At 38.0% G+C, this 20,290-nt stretch overlaps 1 long non-coding RNA gene across 1 annotated transcript in view; it reads right to left on the bottom strand.

Moving 5' to 3' along the window:
• LOC128625952 (uncharacterized) overlaps positions 1 to 20,290 on the bottom strand; it is a 259,328-nt gene that overhangs the window by 223,978 nt on the left and 15,060 nt on the right. The window lies entirely within an intron of this gene.

Genomic DNA, 20,290 nt, shown 5'->3' with positions numbered 1-20,290 from the left:
GGTTAGGGGAATACTAGGGCACAGGGAAGATTAAGGAGAAAATGCACTCTTACACATAAATGATATAAAATGGCGTGAAATAGTAGAGCACAGCAGGGAGATTTTGGCAAGAGCCTGTTCTAACGAATACTTGAAAAAACACCAAGCAAAAAAATCCCAATGTTAGCTATCCTTTATCTATCTCTCTACCATCTATCTTCTATCTGTATATACATCCAAAAAATGTAAGATTAAAGAATAAAATTGAACCCTAACCATATGCTACCTTTTTAACTATAAAAAGCTTTAAAAATATAGAACAATGAAGAACACATACAGTACCAACCAGCCTAACAATCGTTCACATTTAGTTAATTTAACTAAGTTAATTTTAAAATGAAAAAAGAAACAGTACATTAAACGTTGAAATCCACTTCATTTTTTCCTTGTCGCATTTGCCTATTTAATTTCATGAGAAGCCTTACAATATATGGTTTCATGTTTTCATTTTACATACATATATTCCAAAACAATGCTCAACATGGCCTTGTATGTTTTCCAATATATGCATATACATAAATGCTCTCAATACAACTTATGAAGGTGAACCCCCCCAAAATGGAATTTATTAATAAAAAGTTGTATTTATTCTTATATGTTTAAACTTCAGTCACCATCAAAATACTCTCCATTTGATGCAATATACCTATCAAGATGTTTTTTCACTGCTCAAGTTTTTGAACCCAAACTCATCGACTTTGATGCCTTTTAGTATTTTTGCCCTTTTTAAAATCATTGTTCAAGTACAGTTATCTCCATTTACCTGCCACCATTTCCCCCCCACCCCACCCACCTCCACCTCCCACCCTCAAATCCACCCTCTTTGGCTTTGTCCGTGGGTCCTTTATACATGTTCCTTGATGACCCTTCCTTCTTTTCCCCCATTATCCTCCTCCCCTCTCCCCTCTGGTACTGTCCGTTTGTTCTTTATTTCAATGTCTCTTTATTTCAATGTCTATTTTGCTTGCTTGTTTGTTTTACCTCTTCCACATGGGCAAAACATTTCCTTTGAGGACTGCTTTTATCTGAGGAAACAAACAAACAAAAAATCTGCTTGGGGCAAGATGGGGTGAATAGGGATGGTGGGGCACTGGGGTCATGCCGTCGTTTTGGTCAAAAACTGCTGAGCACTCAGCCTGGTGTGGGCATGTGTCCTGAGGCTAAAGCAAAAGAGTTTTTCCTGGGACTATATCAAGGAGAGAACTGCTGGGTTGTAACGTCTACACATTTTCAGCCATGCTAAATGTCATCAAAATGCTCTCTCATGAGGTGATAGCAATTTGAATCCCAATCATCAGCATGGACAGTTTCTGTTTCCCTTTATTCTCACCAAAACTCTGAATCATTCTCAGGAACTCACGTAAGGGCCCCTGATAAACAACCAAAATGAGTGTTCAGTTCACACCTGGAAAGAGACTGCGGCGGATACCTCTCACCTGTGCCCACTAGCAACCCCTATTTCTAGAAACAGAGCTTCTCTCTTCTATGGAGAACTGCCCTCCCACCCAGTGGGTTGGTTGGTAGTCACATGGTCAGGAAAGAGCCTTTCCCTACACAGAGGTGACCCATCCAGGAGTGCAGATCAGAATATTAGCAATGAGAATTTTTCTTCAGGAGCTAACATGAGCAATAGGAGAGAAGATCTCTTCCTTCCTTACATAAGGTCAGTAGTAAGAAACAAGCTGTCTTTGCCTGCCTGAGGAAGCCACAGAGAGGACACAGGAATAAAGATTGGATACGTAGAAATTCCACTCCAAAAAAACTGGAAACAGGGACTTGAACAGATATTTGTACACCGATGTTTGTTGCAGCATTATTCACAGTAGCAAAAAGACAGAAACCATCCAAATGTCCATCAACATATGAATGGATAAACAGAAAGTGGTGTAAACATATGATGAAATATTAGTCAACCATAAAAAATAAATTGCTGATATCTGCTATGATGTGGATGAACCTTGAAAACATTATGCTAAGTGAAATAGGCCAGACACAGAAGGATAAATATTACATGGTTCCACATACACAAAATAACTGGAATTGGCAAATCCATAAAGACAGAAAGAAGATTAGAGGTTACCTGGGCTGGAGAGAGAGGGCGCTGAGGAGCGACTGCTTAGTAACTACAGAAGTTCTGTTTAGGGAGATGAAAATATTAAGAAGCAAATAGTGGTAATAGTTGCATGACATTTTAATGTAATTAATGCCTCAGAATTATACATTTAAAATGGTTAAAATGTCATATGTTATATATACTTTATCACAATGCATTTTTAAAGATTTTACTTATTTATTTTTAGACAGAGAGGAAGGGAGGGAGAAAGAGGAGAGAAACATCAATGTGTGGTTGCCCCCTGTGCACCCCCAACTGGGAAACTGACCCACAACCCAGCCTCTTGCCCTGACTGGGAAACAAACCACAAGCCTTTGGTTCGCAGGCCCGCACTCAATCCACTGAGCTATACAAGCCAGGGCTCAATACATTTTTTAAAAAAACATATGATCATTGAGGATAAAAAAAGAACAAACAAGATTAGATAGACAAACCAAAAGAATGAGGCACACATACATGTTTTAATGACATCATTTGACTCCCTGGATCCTAGCAAGCCTAAAGTCAGCCCTGATTCTTTCATCTCTTAGTTACATATATTGATATATTCTGTTTTTTTCTTTACCTAGTTTGAATTGGCTGTCACTAGGAATTAAAATAATCTCATGTCAGGCATAACATTGTATAGTCAGGAAGGACAAAACATCCACTTAGGTTCTAAATGTTTAAACCTCTGCTGTTCGCAGGCAATCAATCAAATCTTACTTTAATTGCATTTGTCTGTGCGTTATTAAGAGCTGATAATCACTTGGATGTTTGATACAAGCTCTATTCCAACCAAATTTTTTTCCGGATACATTTCTCTTCTGGTTAATTTCATAAGAATAATTGAGTGGCATGCTGAAGAGAATAGAAAGGAAAAAAAGACTCCACAACAATGAGAAAAGATGGACATTAAAAGTGATTCTTTTACTCTACCACCAAACAGGAAAAAAAAATGATCCCAAGGCAAAATAATTCTCACATTTTAGTATTTATATTGTCCTGGAGCATGGATGCTCCATTTCAGAGAGTCACCATGTTTTCTTGAGGGAACCAGAAGCCTCCACCCCCGCCTTGTTCATAAAAGCAACTAATGATTCTTACATTGATTTCATTGCTCCTTAGTAAGAAGTTGACAAAGCCGCAGTGGCAAAGAAGAACACGGGAAGGAGGAAGAGAACTCCTTCCTCTTGATTTTTCTGCTCATTTTATTTGATGTTTCTATCTTCACACAATTTTAGCAGCGGACAACACAGAACTAGATGGAAATAAATGAAGATTGGAAACACAAGATAGGTAATTTTAGCCCTTAATAATTCATGGGAATGATTATACTTTGAATCCAACAGTTTCTTCTTTCTCAGAAATTACAGAAATGGCAAACCTAGCTAATTCGCCTGTACTCTTGCTCATAATAGAATTCAGGGTGAAGTAAAAAGTAAAATAAAGTAAATCCATTTGCAGAGACAAACTACAGAATTAAAAGTATTATTTATTGTAGAATTTCCTCAAGGACTTAAATACTACTGATGGATAATGAAATTGTGAGAGGTCCCCAAATATCTAATAAGTGTGACAAAAGCTGTAGAAATGCAATGCCCTTCGGGACAGGCAAGGACAAGAGAAGGGATTTGTTTGTATGGAGTAGGAAAAGGGAAGGCAGACACTAGCGATTGCCATAGGAAAAATCCAAATATTAGTTGTAGTTTAGTTGGCTTTTATTAGTGTTTTTACAGTTGCCTAGCAATAAAAATCAAAAGGGAATCAGGCAAAATACAATAAAAATGAATTATTTGTTCAACATGAAAAAAAAAACAAAGAGAAGATAGGAAAGGAATACTGCAGCATTATGAACATTGAAATGTCATTTTCTATTTTTTCTTTTTGGCCCTGAAATAGTTCCATAAAGATTGGGAGGAGGGGACAGCAAAGGAAGAAGGAATCTCCTTTGGAAAAACAAAACAGCGCCTTCAAAATTTATTTATGCTTCTCTTCATCCAATTTAGTACATTTCTTCCCCCTCTAAATGCTTACGTGCCTTTTCTGCCTGTTCATAAGCAACACATTTTTGAAATATGCAGTTTCATACCAGGCAAGGGGTGGGGTGGGACAACATACCAAGGAGCTTTCATTTCAAATATTAACATAAAGAACTGCTTCTTTGAAATATGTAACATTTCCAACTTTGGGAAGGCACATCTGGCTTCATGTGCCAGTGGTACATAAGGCCTTCCAAAGGAAGCAGTGTGAATGAAGTACCATGTACAGTCCACAGCTCACTGTAACACAATAAAAAATATGAGCTATTTCCACTTCTGACACCATGTGAGTTTTCGGCCTGTCTCACAATCATGAGGGTTCCCTTGAATGAATAATGCCATGGTTAGAAGAGAAAATACTTGGCAGAAAGAGGGACAAGAAGGGGATAAGAGAAATAATTGACATGGAAAGTCATTTGATATTACCAGTTAAGCTCCAGAATTGGGGTTTTGAGGATTACTCCAAATAAAATCCCAGACATTGGTTTGGAAACTGTTTCTCTAACCTGTGTTCTACTTTTGTGGCTTTCCAATGAATGCTATCCCAAAATTATAAATGTTTTCTTCAAACTGAATTTCCTGTGAATTGGCAACAATTAGTTTAATTGGATTGAAGAAAATATGATTAATGTTGAGAAGAATATATTTGCTCTGAATCTTCTAGAGAAAAAATCTATTCTGTCTTGGTAAAAGTATGAACCAAAGTTATGAATAATTCATTTTACAATGCAGTTCTGTAATAAACTTGAAGGCTTGCTTAACTACTGACATTTCCTTTGCAATAATAGGCTATAATAATTAAATTAATTATAGGGAGTTTGATTCTTTATTAAACACCCATATCAATGCACGGCCCAAGTCTTAATTTCCTTTACACAATTTCTCATCTTCCACTCATGTATGCAGCTTTTTCATTGCAGTATTCATTAGCTCAGTCTTTAGAAGCAGAAAGCTATAAAACTGTTGCACACATATATTAATAATTATCGCTTATGAAACACTCACTCTGGCTAGCTTATATATTACCTAATTTAATCATTGAGACAACGTTTACATCTCTAAGATATGAGAAAGCAAATCCATGAGGTGTTGGGTAACTCGACCAAGGCAACATTTAAATACAGACCTAACCCCAGAACCTGTGCAGTTTTCCCTACGTGATGCTGTCTCCAACTGCAAGAAGTTGGCGAGATCATCATATTGGGCACCATGCAAAAATACCACTTACATATTTATAGACCATGAGTAGAATAAACTATATCACAGAAAAGACTGTTTCCAAAATATTAGTTACGAAAGCATTAAAAATGTCCCAGAACTATATCCCCTTAATCCTAGATCAATATTAGTCAATTATTTACATATATATTGGAAATGTAATGTTTATATTTTATATCTTAAGTGCTTCACAGCATTTCCATAAATACAGCATTTACTACTTATTAATAAAAAGTCAAAGTACAGGTTTCTCCCACTATCCCAAAGTAGAGGAGTCCTATGAAATTTTTCATAAAGGGGAAATGGTGGAGAGCGAAGAGTACCTTCCACTTTCCAAAAGTTTGTGTTGGCTCCACTTCGCTTTTTTAAAGGACCAGGTCAAGTCAAGGAACATGTATAAAAGATCCACGGACAAGGGCATTCGATCGATCCTCCCCACCATTGGTAGGGCAGGGAAAAGCAATGGGGAAAAATGGGGATAACCATAACTGAACAATAAAAAGATTGTAAGAAGACAATTAGGGAAATTTGAACATTAATTAGATATTTGGTGATAACGAAATAAGTATTTTAATTACCTGGAGATGCCACTATTGACTAAATAGACTTGGTGCATTATTTTTTAAGTGAAAAAAAAAGACCACCTTACAAACTTAAATTTTTCAATAAAATACTTACATTGGGTTTGAAGACTATTTCCTACAAGAAATTGGCCCCATTCTCCTCCTCCTCTTCATGCCTGTTTTCCTCTGTACTGCTGGGAAGACTGGACAATTTATCAGAGGACAGAATTCAGGAAAGAGTAGGAGAAGGAATAATATTCAACATGAGGATAAATCAGCACACTCCTGCTACCACTGTCCAGCAGTACTACTGGGACTCAGGGGGAGTTGCAGGAAATAGCTGACTTACCTAATGTGGCTACATTTTATCACCGAATGCTGAATGAGCTACTTCACCCTCATCCTGGTATTTCACAGAGGTGAAAAGTGAAAATGATATGGACCAAATCTGGTGGATGAGGGGAAGACCTGTACATCAGTTTAAGAATCTGACAAAAATTGATTTTTATTGAGTAGGAAGGAAGTAAGCATTTTCTTATATGATTGAAATGTTAACTGTCTTTGGTATACAATGAGGTACCCTTTTACCAGATAGTAACACATATTTAAAACAAAGTTTTGAAATGCTATGCTGACTTATATAATTCTAAGAATGAGGCTCCCTTATGGGTTCCATCATCTATATTTCTCCAAAAAATAGCCCCAAAGATAATTTGTATTAACACATAGAGCTTAAACTAGACAAAATAAATGGAATAAAGACCAAATACTTTTTAAATTTAAAAAAATATTTTATTTATTTATTTTAGAGAGAGGGCAAGAGAAGGAGAGAGGGAAAGGAACATCAATGTGTGGTGCCTCTCTCGCATCCCCTCCTGGGGACCTGGCCCACAACCCTGGCAAGTGCTATGACTGGGAATTGAACCAGCAACCCTTTGGTTCTCAGGCTGGTGCTCAATCCACTGAGCCACTCCAGCTAGGGCAAAGATTAAACACTTTTAAAATGTATCTCTCCATATTTTTGTGAGTGATTTACATTATTTCCATAGATCTTAGAATAAAAATAAGGTAATACATGATCGTTGTAGGAAATCATATAATACTAAGCTATATAAATAAAAATAATACTCTAACTCTTTGAAAATCCCAGAATTCTGTGAGCAGTTCAGTATGTATCTTTCTATATCTTTCTTATGCTCATTGTAATATATATCTATTTCTTTTTCACTTTTTTCAAAAGTAGGATTATATTAATCCACTGTTTATTGCACTGCTCCAATTTTTAAAGGCATCTCACCTATTTCTACTAATTTGTTTCTAGAAGTAATGCTACAATAAATACCTCTCTACATATATGTTTATCTATTGGTGGTTTTATTTCTGTGGAATCAACTTGACAAATTGGGAGCATTGAGTAAAAATAGATGTCGATTTTAAAATTGAATAGACACTGCCAGAAACCAACTTTTCATGTTTAGCTTAATGTAAGTGTAAATGTTCACACATAGAAATATTTATAGATATGTACTAATGCATACCTTAATTTATAAGCAGATATTTCCTTGCTCTGCCAATTGAGAGGGCCTAGTAGCAACAAGCTGACTTAGCGCCCGGGTCTTGGTTTCTAATACTATTCTCCAAAAAAAGGAACCAGGGAGCCTGGGAGAAATGGCTAAGTCTAGGGCTGGGGCAGAAAATATACAAAATAAGCCTGGAACAATTTGAACGAAAAAATAAATAAAGCAGTTTTGCATTATAACCCTCAGTTTAAAATAGTTGTCCATGAGTCCATACTGGCATAAACAAACAATCGAATCAATAAATGGGGAAGATTAAACAAATCTTCCATGCAGAAGGATTATAAATAACTCATGTAGATAAACTGCCCTCAAGGAGCTGGATGATAATAATTCTTTCCTTGAATAGGAAAGGTCTGTGCATAGTGACTTCTTTCCAAAGAATGTAGTATGGAAAGGGGGAAAAACAATAACTTTACAGTGAAGAAAACTGACAAATACTACTTCAGCCAAGTATCAAGGCCAATATTGGCCAGATCAAGGCCAATATCAACAGTGGTAAGTCACGTTGGCTGTTTGTAGTGCCGATATAATGAGATGAGAATGGGGCTTTCCCTCTGTGGTCTTTCATTAATCCACAAGCTCAGTCTAATTATAAGAAAAAGTCAGACAAATTCCAGTACATGGGCATCCTACAAGATATTGGGCCCAAGCTCCAATCCTGTCAAGGTCATCAAAAACAAGGAAAGTCTGAGAAATGCTCATAAGCGAAAGAGACATGAGGACTAAATGTATGTTTGCTGGACAAGACCCTGGGATAGAAAAAGGGCAAAAGATAATAACTTAATAAGTTATTAAAAAGATAAAAGATAAAAATATAAAATAAAAATCTGAATGAAAAATAAATAAATAATAAAATCGGAATGAACAATGAAATGTAGTTAATGATGTTTTCAATATTGGTTCCTTAGTTTAGAAAATTGTCAAAATGCCCCATACTAACGTAAGGTGTCTAATAGGGGTGACTGAATGTGTCTCTCTGTATTATTTTTGTACCTTTTCTGTGAATGTAAAAGTATAAGATAATAGTTTCACAAGTATTATTTTTAAAACAATAACTTTTAAAATATCAATTAAACTGGAAATTGAAAGGATATCATAATAGCAAGCAAAGACATCCTGCAAAATACTTTAAAATACATTTTTAAAAGAAAGTACAGAACCTGTGTGAAGAACACTACAAAATTATGTTAGGAGAATTAAAACAAGATCTTCTTTTTCTAGAAGTAAGGTAATAAAAAGGCCAACGTACTGGTTTAATACTATTTCTATAAGAAATAGACAGAAAACTGCACTTGAAAAATAATTAAATAAAATTAAAAAAAGAAAAAGAAAAAAGAATCCAAGCAAACTTTATTTAAATCGTGGGACTTTGGGGGGGGGGGGCAGGGACATAGGAGGTTGAATCAGGTGAAATGATAATAAAGTTTTATGAAAATTGCGAGAAATTGTTGAAATGTAATAATGAAGAAAGATTTGCTTAACAAATGTTTTAAAATGATAATAAAGTCCCTGTAATAAAAGGTCTGGTATTAACATGAGGCAAGATAAAGAGATCCAAATACACATAAGAATTTAATGTCTGTTAGAGCACTTAGCTCAAATGAAAAGGAAAGGAATAGATGATACGTTTGGAAGGCAGAGAAGGAAGGAGGGGAATGGAACACTGCAAGCAAAACCAGAAGGCAGAAGTGCACAGGGTATGTTGAAAGGACTCCATGTGTTTCAGCAAGAACACAAGGGAGCAGTTGGAATTAGGGAAAGCAGAGAGAAGGATGTTTGGAGAAGGCCAAAATGCCAGGCTCTGTTTAGGCTTTATCCAGTAGTGAGAGGACTGCTAGGAAAAAATTTGATTAAGACAAGGGGCTGGAGTGGGAGGCAGGGAAGACTAACATTTATTGAGTACTGACTGTGCCTAAAGTGTTGTTCTCGGAAATTGACATAGATCAGCAATTTTCAACCAATGTGCTGCAAGAATTTTTAAAACATGCAATACCTGACTATTTAGTCAGGGGCACTGACCTTTTTTCCCTCAGACTGTCAAATAAATAGAGACAATAGTCAACACAACAATAGCCGCCTGATGTGAAGGAATCAAAATTACACCTATTCTTTTTTAAGATTGGCAAAAAAAATTAAAAAAAATTTTGGTGTGCTACAGAATTTGTCATGAGATGAAAAAGATTGAAAATCGTTGACCTAGGTCACTTAATCCTCATCACAAGTCTATGAGATTGGTATTTTTGAATGAGTAGTTTGCTCTTCTTGTTACCATTCATCTTGTTTTATTTTTGTAGCAATATTTCTACTGTTACTCTGAAATATTTTCTTTATTCTGTAATGTAAAGCAGAGAACTAATTATGCTACTAGTGATACACAGAAAAAAGAGTTTCCATATAAGAAATAACCATGGTTACAAAATTAAAGAAGTGAGAAGCTGCTATTGTTCATTTGAGTAGCAAGGGTTAATATGAACTTTTAAGTTTTAAAAATATGTACTTTCTGGCTCTGTCAGCTAAAATGACTAGTAGAAATTAATGCCCATGCCCCTAGATTTTGGCCTTTAATTCAATTCCCCACTGAAAATTATCAGAGTTTCTTGGAGAAATGAACAATTCAAGATCTGGTTCAGTGGCAGGGAAGAGATGAGATAAGCACGTGACATTCTGCAGTGCCAGAAGTCAAGTAAGATTTCAAAGAGAAAGAGAGTCATTTGCAAAGGACTCTGGAACCAGCTTGAAGAGGCTCCCACTACTCAAATCGATGGAAATCTAAGCATCAAACAGTGTAACTGAAGTTCTGTATCCCCGTTTTATCAGTAGTAATTGTAGAAACGCAGTCTAGGGGAAGTTAAGTAGTTTGTGCAAGCCTAAGCAGCCAGTAGGAGACCCAATGCTGAAGATGAGTTTTCACGACTCCAAAGCAATGCTTCTACCATACACTGTGCTTCTGGATCAAAGCAATGTTTCAGTGAAGAGAAAAGTGCTGAAGTGAAGAAAATAAAAAGTGAGCTATGAAGGGGCTGATAAGGAAACCTGAAATTAATTTTCATTACAAAAACATTTCTAGTAAGTAATCCCATTCAACAATACAAAAAGATGAGTACGGATATCCAAGCAGTGGCTGGATAAGATGGTGTATTAGAGAAACCAGTAAGTCTTTTCAATACTGATGTCCAGATGTTCCAAGTGCTCTTTTAATATCCCAGTAACAGTGATCAAATTCCTACATCATGCCACTATATGTTGCCTAGGCCAGGTATGTCTGATGTAGAGAGTCCCGAAGGCTTATTGACTTTTCCTTCAGCTCATGCTGGTGCCCTTGTGGCTATAGCCAGTTTTGGAATACAGTACCTTCCTGTCTTGTAACTTGTCTCAGTAGGCTGCATTAACTCTTCTCTCATCTTTGCCCCCAAACAGGAACCATGACCCTTCCTTTAATGTTACAAAACACTGTTAAGACCAGGCTATATGATTTAATAAAATTTTACTGACCACACAAGGCTAATGCAGAAGAGAAAATTTAAAACCAGATACAAAAACAATGTAGCTCCCAGTACCCCTCATGTTGCAGAGTAGAGCCTGCCTCTCACTACCCACTCCCTCTGTGTGTGTGTGTGTGGGGGGGGCTTTTGACCATTGTCTCCCCATAACCAAACTCTCCTAGGACCCAGAGAGAGAAAAATATGTTTATCCTTCATTACCAGCCTCAGGTTCCCTTCCTGTGAGGGTACAACCCTCCAATGGACAGTTTTTATACAAATAGTTTTGTATTAGTTTCCCTTTGGCACAACCAAAAGGTTGACTGTGGTCATTTTTGTTCCCCACAACTGAACAGTGAGGAGAATCAAGCATCCATCTCTTGCAACAAAATTAACCACAGAAACTTCAACACTAGGGTGTCTTTTTCTCCCAAGGCTGAAATAGTCCAGAACTAATTTCTTCAATTAGGGCCCGAGTTAAAATTCTGGGACTTCCTTTCATCCAGGTGTGTCAGAAAAAGGAAAGCTGCCCTCAAACATATGACCTAGGATGAAAATGTCAGCCATGATTTGGGGGGAAGGGGAAGAATCAAACCTGATACTCCTTTCCTTTCTAGAGCAAACACCAAACATCAGATTACTCCTTCACCAGCTCTTACCCACTCCACCCACTTTACAATTCAACTAGACCCCAGAGTTTCACTATGTCGTGTATTTCATCTTGAAAACTAAGAAGTTGCAATGATATATTTTGACCTCAGGGCAGTGTAGAGTATAGACATGCAAGTAGGTTGGTCAGTCGGTCTCTCACTCTCTCTCATTCTCTCTCCTAATTTGCCTCTTCATCACTGCAGCTTTGTACATCATCCAGGACCCAGTGGGGGGAAGCGAGGATTTGCACACTCCACGCTTGCACCCTGCCTTTGTGACCCTGGGGACTGACCTACATGAACTGCATGAATTGGGTACCCAGTGGGGAGTCCTGGTATAACACCAGAGAGTAAGAAGAGTGAGTTTTAAGTGAGAACTCCCCTAGCATCTTGGCTGTAGGTTCATGTCTGCCAGGCTCTGTTTCCCAAAGGTCACAACCTAGCTAGTGGGTCCCTTAGACTGAGCTGTCTTTATTTCTGTGTTCCTGGAAACGAATCTCTCCCCTCACCCTTCAGGTTGGGTTTGCTGATAGCATCCATTCTTACTAGCCCCAGTATACTGTACCTTCCCTTGAGGCTTCCACGCTTTTGGAAATAGACTCTTCACTAAAGTCTTTGCAAATTACTCAATAGGAATGTGCCATTGGTTTCCTACTGGTGCCCTGTTACATACAAATGGTTAGGAAAGTTCTAACTGAACTCATACCTTGTGAGATGGATTATGCTGTCTGGGGTGGCTGGCTGCCTTCTTGAGGCATGTACCCATGTTCTTGGGAGACACCTGTGACTGTAATCCCTGTGACATGGCATGGCCTTTCTTCTGACTCACTGCCCCAGTCACTTTTTAGCTTCTACAAAGTCCTCCACACACTTGCTTCCTAATGCTGAGGCACATTTGTCAGGTGTGATGGGCACTGAAGAGTGCTATCTGGATCCCTCTTCAATGGCATGAGTGCTGCCCCAGCTGCTGGGAGTGTGCTGCTGGCAGAAAGCCTACAGCCTGCAACTTAGCAGTAGAGAGTTGCCAAAGCCAAGGTCATGTCCTTCACGGGAACTATACCTAATGAAGTTGGTCAAAATGAATGTATAAAATTCTTGCCATTTGGCCCAAAGAGGAACTATTCTGATGGGCCATTTTATGCCATGGGATGGCCAAGGCAGACTCACTCTGCATTGCATGGGTCCCCTAGATCAGCAGTCCCCAACCTTCAAGCTTGGCACCAGGGACCAGTGTCATGGAAGACAATTTTTCCAAGGACTGGAACAGGGGGTGGGGGGAGACAGGAGGCAGAGCTGAGGTGGGAATATCAGTGAAGCTTCACTCACTGGCCCACTGCTCACCTCCTGCTGTGAAGTCCTTCCCTGGGGGTAGGGGATGCCTGCCCTAGATGATCCCCTCAGTGGGACAGGGGTTGGGGTTCAAGTGTCCCCATCCTGATCATTGCGGGTGAAGAATGGTAAGACTTCCAATGACACTTCCTTCAAGGATACTCCTTCACAAAGTCCTCTTAACTCTCTATCCTCTCAACTCTTCCATGTCAGTGAGTCCTCTATTCAAGTCTTCTACCTAGAATTATTATCCTGTGGGTATCTTGGAATGTGGTGCCCATTTGCTTCATTCCTCAGCCAAAATTGACCCTGGGAAAAGCTCCATTTTAACAACATCTTACATTACGGAAATGCTTGAATATGGCAAGAATATCTTCTGGAAGAACTGCAGCGGTAGTCATCTCTAAGGAGGGAAATGGATGGGTAGGGGAGAAAGACAGGATTGAGACATACTTTTCTCTCTGTATGTTATACCTACTAGACTGTATGTTATGGGATTACTGACATGTGAGCATTTTTGATCTACAATTTTCTTATTGTCGTGCCTATCCTCAACCTGGTCAATAGGAAGCCGGAGGTGAATTTATTCATGTTTCTCCCACCATTGGGTTATAACTGTAAGTGGCCTGAGCTGTACTTTATTTCTTCCTCTCAAACCTTGACCATGCTATATAATTTTCCTACTTACATCTTCTATACTCCAAGCTCACTTCTGGAAGTGGGACAGAAATTATATACAACCTAAAGAAGACAGTCAGTATCATTCCCACTTTGTCCCCACCCTATGTCCAATACTCTCTCCAAGTTGACAGATAAATAATCTTCTTGCATGACTCTGCTATGACACCACCTTCTCCTACCAGTTGTTTCTGAATTTCTTCTTGCTGCATCCAGTACACTGAAGAGAGGTTGACCATTCTGCTGCACAGATACCCTATCGAAGCATCAATCACAGTATTGGCCTCATGTGTAGACATGTCTGGCTTCTTCATTATACTATTCATTTTTTAAGAAAAAAGCTCACACCTTTACATCTCAAATTAGAAACTTCTAGGATCAGACCAGAAGGTTTTGATAGAACAGGACCCATAAGTGATTACTGGGTGAACAAATGATTTCATTATGAAAGCTGGCATTATTTCATAGCAAAAATGAATTCAGCACATACTTCATGCTATACACTCCTTATTCTAGTTGGAGTGCAATATTCTGTCTAAATGTGCAATGGGATACAACTGTGAATCATTAGCTTATGCAGACTCAATTACTCAATGGCCCGTATATGATAGATGTCTTGGATACACAGTCCTAGCACAGAGAAATGCACTCTTTCTAAAAGCATACCTTGACAAAGAAGGGTAGCCAATAAGATCCTGGCTCCTTCAGACGATTATTCCGTTATGCTTCATAGCCTCCAAATTTCTATCTTGCTTCTAAATGATGAGGAATTTCAAGTCTCCAAGGAGGACAAATAACATGAGAAAACTTTGTCAGGAAACTACAGGCTCCAGGGCCAGAGTTTAGAAAACACTTATGCAGGTGAGGCTATTTTCAAGAAGTTTCGACTATAAAAATTCCTCTTTGTCAGAGTTACCATGTATTAGTCTAAGACAGTTATATTTTCTTATTATAAGCATGCACTGTGCTCTATATCTGGAGCATTTGCCAAATTGTAGATTTATTCCTATTTCTATACATCTGTGAAAAGAATGTGTGTTCTGTTTCATCAGGGAGTTACTTGAAGTCACAGGTTGCTAATTCCAAATGAATAGAAACAGTGATTAATCTGGGAGATATGAGCTCTCCACTATTCATGTAACAGATGTCCATTATGATGAGTTACACATTTGTTCCATGTTTACACTAGAATACAAAAAAAAAGAGAATTCGACCATTTTGTAAAAACACACACACACACACACAAAAGAAAGAGAGAAAAGAAAAAAAAGGATGTGGGAAGGTAGGGAATTAGAAAATACTTGAAAATGTTTATTCAGGTGCCAGGTTAGATGCGATAGAGACATGTGGTATGTCTGCAGGGTGGCAGGTAAAATGTGGAAGGAAAAGAGAGGGTTGGGGGAGAGAGGACCAAGCAGGGGTAAATGTTCCTGGCTTTCTTTCAGGGTGTGGATATTAACTCAGCTCATCTCACTTGGCTGAAAGGAGCACCGATGCCAAAACCAGCGATTTCATCAGCATCGGCTACAGACAAGATGGGATTTCAGAGGGAGGCCTGAGAAAAGGGAGGACGATGTATGTCATTTTATTCAAATAATTAAAAACAAAGTTGGCAGTCTATCTTGCTGTCAAGAAGAATAAACATCAGACTATAGCGCTGGAAGGGGAAGTGCAAGAGGCTTCCTGCTGCTCCGACTCTGGTCCAATATAAACTCTATAGTTCTCTCCACACACACAAAAAAATGATCCTCCTACGTGTTTTTTCAGTTACTAGGAGAAGAGTTAAGGCAGGAAGAAGACACAAGCCAGGAGTAAGTGTGGAGGAGGCTGGCTGACTGAGCCACACTACAGCTCTTAGCTTGACAGCTACAAATACAGGGTTTCTAAAATAAGATGAGTGAAAGAAAGGTTTCTAGAACTTTCCTTTCTCTCAATATTTGCCCCATATCCTCATATGCCTAAGAACTAAAGCAGGACCTGGCATATGGAAGGAACTAAATAAATACATACATAAATATGCACATTTTTTAATGAATTAAACATGTGCCAGACTTAAATGACATGAGTACATGGATGGATAATATGTAGCAATGCATTCATTATCCTCTGCACTTGCAGGTCACTGGATTATAGCAGATGCAATATCATAACCAAAAGCTACATAATCCTCTCTGAATGTCACAACATGGCTGACATTTGGTCCTAAAGTATACCCTTCTCGAGCCTTGTTTTAATAGCAACGCTTTTTAGAGGAAAGGGCAAATTCCACTTTGTTACTTAATAAAAAGATTACCATGGCCAATTGATAAAAAATGATCATTTGAACAGACTCACTGAAAATTCTGCTTCTAAAACATTTTAATCACTATTACTCTATGTTTCTAGTAATGTATAAAACTGCTCTTCAATTGCTTCTAAAATCTTGAACTTAAGATGGAAAATGTTCCACTTTTACATCTAAACCTTTCTTTTTATTTTTTCAAGACTATGACAAAAGTGAGCAATCCTGGCATTTGTGACACTCACAGGCCAATTAGCAGAACTATCCTTCTGAACTCCTTGTGCTGAGTGGACCTCAAGATCTTGCTATGCCAAGTCAGAAGTGTTGGTAAGTGGGTACTTTAAGGCAGTTAAAAGGCTCTTTCAGGCAGCCAAAATCTTTGCCAAAAAAATTAACCTCATTTAGTGTGATCCCACCAAGTGAGCCAACCTGATGAGGACAGAGAAAGAAAGCTTCAGTTTTCGAAGGAAGTAGGAATTAAGATAATACAGGAGTCAGCAAAGTTTTTCTGTAAAGAACCAAGTAGCAGATTTTTTGGCTTTGTGCGCCACATGGTTTCTGTGTAAATGCTTAACTCTGCCATTATGGCAAAAGCAGTCACCGACAATATGTAAGCAAATGGACACAGCTGTGTTCCAATAAAACTTTACTTGTAAAATTGGGTGACAGGCTGGATTTGGCTCACAGATCATAGTTTGCTGACTCCTGGGACAACACGTAGATGGTGCTCCAAAACTGCCTAAAATCTAAAAAAAGATGAAGAGCTCAAGGTCAAACAGAAAATTATGGCTTTTAAAAAATGTCCTGTATGTTAAAATGTGCTTAGTGGTACATCCTCTACTTGTGTGGATCTTACAGTGTTTGTCTTCCAATAGCATTCCCAGAAATGCATGATGGAGATGCACAACTTTTCATCAGAATACCTGCATACGCTTAGAGTCAGTCAAGAAAATTAAGTCATCCTAAATATTCCAGGAATAAACATTTAATATAAGAATTAAGACTTGCATCAGTATTGGAATATCTGGGGACCGGGGCAAGAAAGTCACTACCGAAGACAAGGGAGGCAGAGTTGGAGTATCTCATCCTGGCGGAGCAATGCAGGTGGTTAACAGCTCTACAGAAATCTACTGCTGTTTGCAAGAATCTCTGAGAAACTTCTCACCAACTGTCCCAGGCTACACAAGGAAAGCACCTGGTTCTTAATCACTCCCTGAAAAGCCACGGAGTCCCCTGCCTGCCCCACAGCCAGCTGCAACCAACACTGAATATAATAATAGTTTCTACCTCTCTTTCACCTGAAAAAAAAAGCTTGCTAGTTATTATTTTTGAAAACTCTAACTCAGGACCATATGGCAAAGAGGATTGTCAACTGCCCAACTTCTCTACAATGCAGGAGAGATCTTAGGAGAGGTGGTAAGTGATACCTACTTGATAATGGATAATCCACCACATTTCGCCCCCTTTGTTGATGCAGCATCCATACTTTCTCCTCTTACCCATTTTTAACTTCCAAGTAAAGTAAATGACATAATGCTTCTGTCCTACTTGATGTGACAATCCCCCATACATCCAAAACTTACTCATGGTTTTCCCAAAAGTGCAGCCACAGAGTCCTATTTGTTATTTTATCCATAAATGGTCGTTATTTATCTTCTAGTTCAGTTATAAAAGCTCTCTATTATTCTGCAACTGAAATATTGAAATATAGTTTTAACTCACCCTTTATATTACATAATAGGCAGGGGTAAGGACTCATTTTATGACTATGTACAGATATATCTATATCGAAACTAGAAGTAAGTATGTATGCCTATTGCAATCCTGACTTCTACAACAGGTCGTGTGACCACTGTTAGTGTTTAAAGCTTTCTTCTCCTAATACTCCTGGGGATTGCAGACACCCAGCACTCAAGTGGGGTCATCATCCATCCTCAGCACCAACCTGTAGTGTGCCACCTTCCAGTCACTGTCAGGTGATCTCCTCTGCACAGCAGTCCAGCCCAGCTCACTCCAGTTGTTGGCACACCTGCTCTAATCACCCACCTCTTGGTAGCTGCCTGGATCACATGAGGCAAACACATTAGAATTGGGAGTACCAAGGAGGGGAGCAGAGTCCACCGATACTACCACGTTCCCATATCTACACTCCTCCCACCTCCACCCCGTTTTAACCTTTAAATCAGGTCCTTGGTCCTCTTGATCAGTTCAGAATTTAACTTTACCTTCAATTAATGTAATATCTCACCCTCTCTCCCATTCTTTCAAATCCAACAGATTTGAGAGAAAATATCTTCATTCAAATTACACCTAAAAGGCATGTATTAACTCTCTTTGATCTAAGCTGGGTAACTGAGTTGATTACAGACTAAGATTCATGGATTTAGAATCTGCATGAACACATTTTGCTTTGTACCAAAGAAAAGCCTATTTAAGGACTTCAAAGTCTAACCCCCCTAGCCAGCCAGTTCTCAAATGTGTGCTGGTGGTCAAGGGCAAAGAGAATATGTATGATGGTTCAGTGTAAGCCCTAGCCCCAATTCCTAGGAAACCAATAGAGAAGACTTCTCCCTTAATGAGAAATATTTTAATGGGCAAGGGGTAATGAGATTTTTTTTAAGGAAAAATGGCCAAAATGTTAAAAATATCTGAATAAACTGTCAATAAAAGCACCCAAAATATCAAGGTTAAAATTCCAGTTTACAAATCTCCTCCCTCTCTCCTCCCTCCCTCTCTCTTTCTCTCTCCCCATCACCTGCACACACACATACACTCCCCCAAAGGATCTGAGGATTTTACAGGACAAAATGGATTTCAACAAGTACAAGAGAGTGGGTTTGAGTGTCAGAAGGATCTGGATTCCAGTCTTGCTCTCCCCTTCCTGTGATTCCCTTATCGTGTTATTTAAAAATCTCTAAGCATCAATTTCCTCATTGATAAAATATGGATGATTAGAATTTCATTAAGAAAATTATTCCAAACTTTGAATGAGGTGAAATGGGCTGTGGCAAGACATTTCAAAGTCTTATTGGGGCACTAACCTACCTACCTACCTAAGAGTTCTTTAATTATCTAGGGAATGTACTTGCATTTGACTTTACATTTTTTTATTGGATTAGAATTTAGTTGCTCTGAAGTTACATGTTAAGACATAGTTTTCTGTCCAGTAGAAAACTCCAAAGATCATGGTTTTATTGCCCTGTAGGACATTAACCCATTTTAATCTGTCCTAGAAATTTATCCAAAACTTTTTTTCTCAAAATGCCTACAAATACCAAATTCCTCAAAATGCTGTTGGAATCAGCTTAACCTTTTTATGGGTTCCATTATTAATGAGTTGAGTAAATTCTTTTTTGTTTTAATTTATTTATTTTAATTGTTGTTCAAGTACCAAGCTGAGTAAATTCTGAACGTGTATTTATTCTGAACTTGTAAGAGATTCATGTTTTTAGCTCTTTAAAAATTATACTTTGACAGTACCTATGTCATGAAGTTGTTATTGAGAAATAAAATAGTGCAAAATAAATTAATTAGGCTCTGATATACATTGAGCAGTTAATAAATGTTAGCTATTATTGTTGCTATTATTAAATGCAGTTTGGTCCACAGGAAATACAAAATGTCCCATATTCCAAAGTTCACTCAGAGATACCCATGAAGTTAAAACAAAAGAAATAAAATAAATAGATTATTCATTTCATATTGAGCTCCAGCTTGATTTCCCTTAGGACGCTTGACTCTTCTAGAATCTAGACCAGTGAATTAAGCTTTTAAATTAAGAGCCATTTTCATGGATGATATAAGAGCTTATAATTATTTGGATCTACAACTGTACATACAATAAGCATTCTGTTCCATTATGAAAAGAAAAATACAACTTTCCCTCCTCACATGGCCAATAATAATGAAATTAAAATTGAGATTAAAGTAAAAATCAATATTTTCCCTCTCCATCCAGCTTTGATATACCCAATTGTTATGCTTCATTTTATGTCCTTCAATTTTTAAAAAATATTTATTTATTTATTTACTTATTTATTTATCTTTAGAGGGGGAGGGAAGGAAAGAGGGAAACATCAATGTATGGTTGCCTCTAGTGCGTCCCCTGCTGGGAACTGGCCTGCAACCCAGGCATGTGCCCTGACTGGGAATTGAACCGTGATCCTCTGGTTCACAGACCTGCACTCAATCCACTGAGCTACACCAGCCAGGGTATTTCCTTCAATTTTAATGGCTAATTCTCTGGGTTTTTTCAAAAGTTTTAATAGCTATGTCCTTAATATCTTCCTTTGTATGATTTCAATAACTGCTAAAAATAATGGTGTTTTCCCACACAAAA

This window comes from Artibeus jamaicensis, unplaced genomic scaffold, assembly GCF_021234435.1.
Source record: "Artibeus jamaicensis isolate MK-2021 breed Jamaican fruit bat unplaced genomic scaffold, CSHL_Jam_final scaffold_1283, whole genome shotgun sequence".
Lineage (NCBI taxonomy): Eukaryota > Metazoa > Chordata > Mammalia > Chiroptera > Phyllostomidae > Artibeus > Artibeus jamaicensis.
The sequence above is the reverse complement of the archived record's forward strand: the minus strand, read 5'-3'. Positions and strand labels throughout refer to the sequence as shown.